The following is a 3,785-nucleotide window of genomic DNA, read 5'->3' on the forward strand; positions in this document are numbered from 1 at the left end:
GAATTCAGTAACATAAGTATATTGTATATGAAAATAAAATGTAAATAAACGATTACACCTACCGTTATTGATAAAAGTCATTAATTTTTGTCACCTCTCAAGGGAAGTAACTGCAGATATTTACTTCCGTGTTAGGTAGCACGGAGAACTGTTTATCTGTTGTAGTGTGTTTCCGTGTTAGGCAGCACGAGAACCGTTTACTTGTTTAGACCATTCATTACAATTAACTGTTGACTTTTGGTTGTTGAAAAATAATACTTGAAATTAGTTCTACTTTCCCCGCAGAGAATAATGACATGTGTTACGCAATTTTCTGAAAGACATGTGGAGGGAACTAATTGCATGACACCTGCTTAACAGAGTTATCTCCCTTAAATGTATATAAAAACCCTTGGATTGATCTAACAATAATGAAAAACAATTTTTTGATTATGGTTTTTGGACAGGGCGGATTTATATAAATTTTCTGCGACTTTTCGTATTGAAGATACACAGATATCAAAATACTTGCTAGCTGCATGCATCGAATGAAAATTTTTGTTTCGTTTTTCTTTAGATTTATAGATACAACGGTTTTGGCGCTTTTATCGTGACGTCCAGTGTTTTCAGATGTACAATTTTCACGTTGTGTCACAACTCTCAGATTGGATAAAGAATTATTAAATTTATTTTTATCTATATGATCAATCACAAGACCGTCTTCGATCACTCCGTTAAATACCTCAAACACAAAACGGTGACAGAGATATTTTTTCTTCCCTGTACCAAATTGGAGATGGCCAGCATTAGTAACAAAACCAACTGATTTTTTCAACCTGCAATTTCTAATTTCACCATTACGTGATCCTTCGTAATTCTTGATGATGGGGTGTCGGACAAATTCCTGGCTCATTTTATATAACAATGTCATTTGTCTAATTTATATTTATCTCAAATCTTAGCTATATAATCGCGCTCACATTTCAACGCATCATTTTTTTTTTTTTTATAATATCGCTTAACTTCACGGTATCTTTTTCCCCCGCAACCCGCGCATAACTTTGTTTTACCCCTGACCCCAATACCACATTGCAGACATGGTATTGGTCCTGAACCCCCCACCCCTTCGGATGCTTTGGGAATGTTCTCCACAGAATTCTTTTCTGCATGATTTGTTACAGTCACAGATCCTATCTTTAGCCACTTGCAATGTTTCATAATATATATATATATATATATATATATATATATATATATATATATATATATATATATATATATATATATATATATATATATGTATAGTATGTACGCTGTATCAATGATATACCACGAGATGTATACATTTTTCATTAAAAGGAAACGAGGCTTGCCCGAGTTTCCTTTTAATAAAAAATGTATACAACGAGTGGTATATCATTGATACATCGTACATACTATACACATATTTTATTTATACCACATCAAAGTTTTCATTTTATATGGGAGATAAAACTGACGGCCACAAACAGCGCACTTTAGGGGAGTGAACTCTTCACAACCCCTGGCATGTATGTACGCTCGAAAAAGAAGTTCCGTAGTTATTCATAATTTCCTGTACACTTCATTCATATTAATTTATATATGTTTCCTTTAGCAATATTAATGAAGTGAAAACACAAGGCTGATAGTTAACATTCAAAATATTTTTAATAATGTGCATGCAAACATTGAATTTGCAGCGTTCGCTGTCATGAACAGGAACAGTGCGGCCATTTGCATCGATAGGAACCGTACGATTCGAGCCGGAAATGTCAAAATAATGAAGGAACAATAGGTAATTAAACAATTTAACCGTAACCACATTCATTGATATCGTTTATGTCCATATTTCGCTATTTCTACTGACTGTCACTGTCACTTTCAATAATTCTCCTACGTTTCTGCTGTGTGGGCCCTGTTTGAGAATTCGCCTGTTGAAAGTTGACCCAGTTAGGGATCTCGTTCATGTTTTCCGTTAGGTTCATAACAAATATATTTTGTACGGTGATGTTTGATCCGTACAATGGGTTGCTGATAATCTTATTCTGCTGAATATTACACGTTTGGGAACTTGATTTACTGCAGTCTGCAGCTGTGCAGCTGGAAATTTCTTTGTTGTGGGGGTGGGGGTTAACATCATCATTACTTGGGTGTCCGGTGTTGCTCAGGTCATTGGAGTACGTCTGTTGTTGTTTTTCACTAATGTTTGAGTAGCTATTTATAGACTGCACGTTTCTGTGGCCAGAAATTTGCATGATATCAGTTGGGGGAATGATTTTGTCTCTTAACTTCTGAATTAAGTACTTGCTTCTATTTGCGTTTGTTAATTTCTTTCTTTCTGTAATATTTGTCTTCTATTTCATTTTTTTCATGATGCATCCAAGTTTGTTAATTCCAACGACTTGTTTCCTAAACCATTTTGGGTTTGTCGCTGAGATTGGCATAGTGTTGGGCGCAATATAGAAAGGATATTCACGTTGACAAAAGTCTGCTGGTCTTAGCTCAGCATACCGTTTGTAAATAGCAAGTGGATCTCTCTTTGTTGTTTTTGGTTTTCATACATCTTAGGATTAATATCCCTGATGTCCTTGACATTGTCGCCTGTTCTTGATTTTGTCTGCCTTTTATTGAGTTCAAGATATGCGAGGCCATTCACATCTTTCTTTAATGTAACATCCCCCCATTTCAGATTGTAATGTTCAGTCACTCCCCTCAAACCAAAATGTACAGAGTTGTTAAACCACAATGTGTTAACAATGGCTTCAGGTGTTTCCATCCCCATTAGTTTTTTTTACTATACAAGGCATTTATTTCTTCATGTGATCGGTTGACGCCGATTGGGTTTATTTCCTTTTCCTTTAGATTTTAAATCTTTTTGCTTAGCCTGAATAGCTTCCCTTGTTAATGCAAAATTTGTGTCCGTTCCTCTCATGATTGTACTTGCATATTTCTTGATTTTAAGGTGGGGATCAATGGAGCTGATGATGCTTCTTAAGCTGTTTGGTTCAAACTCAGATCCATCTTTTCTCCTAACACTGAGTGTAAAACAAGCCAGGTGCTGATCCAATTCAGATGGGTTTATCTTGACTAACTTTCTGAATTCATTTTTTGACTGCAAGAATTCTTTCACTAACCTTACATCAAAATATCTTTTTTAAAGTGTTTGCATTCTGCTTACTTTCTATAAATTTCAGTATATCATCAGGCTCATGGTGTACAAATCTGTCTTCCCTAACACAATGATCATTTTCATTTACAAATGTCTCAGCCATGTCTCTATCAAACTCTCCAATTAACTCACAGTTTAGTAGATTAAATGTTGCTTCTTGATCTTGCTCCTGATCTGATGTCATTGTTTTCTATTTTCCACAGAGTTGCAGTGTTTGATTTTTGCCAGAGGGAGAGACTTGAAACAGCAGTGGTGACAGAGATGACAGCAGACAACACAGGGTGGAGCTCAATAATATTTATTTCCTGAATTGAGTATTGTTGTTTTTTTTTATATATAAAATTGTTAGTTTCTATAAAATATTTTACAAGAAAACCATTATCTTGTTATTTTTACCTTTTTAAATGTAATATTACAAGAAATTCATATCCTTGTTTAGAGAGTATAATAGCTATAAAAACATCTTCATTGTGCGTATTCATACGCCATGGGCAAATCACAATTTGGTATACCAATACTATTGGTATATCAAGTTGCTTTATACCAACACTTCAAAGGCCATGTTATTTTTAATGGATGTGGTATATATATATATATATATATATATATATATATA

At 34.4% G+C, this 3,785-nt stretch overlaps 1 long non-coding RNA gene across 1 annotated transcript; it reads left to right on the forward strand.

Annotated features, from left to right (window-relative positions):
* The first annotated feature begins 1,666 nt into the window (after nucleotides 1-1,666).
* LOC149802268 (uncharacterized) lies at nucleotides 1,667-3,544 on the forward strand. The gene is made up of 2 exons (XR_016420514.1): nucleotides 1,667-1,795; nucleotides 3,373-3,544. It is a non-coding gene; the product is annotated as an uncharacterized LOC149802268 (long non-coding RNA).
* The last annotated feature ends 241 nt before the right edge of the window (nucleotides 3,545-3,785 follow it).

This window comes from Sinohyriopsis cumingii, chromosome 4 (assembly GCF_028554795.1).
Source record: "Sinohyriopsis cumingii isolate HCF-2022 chromosome 4, ASM2855479v2, whole genome shotgun sequence".
In the NCBI taxonomy this organism is placed as follows: Eukaryota; Metazoa; Mollusca; class Bivalvia; order Unionida; family Unionidae; genus Sinohyriopsis; species Sinohyriopsis cumingii.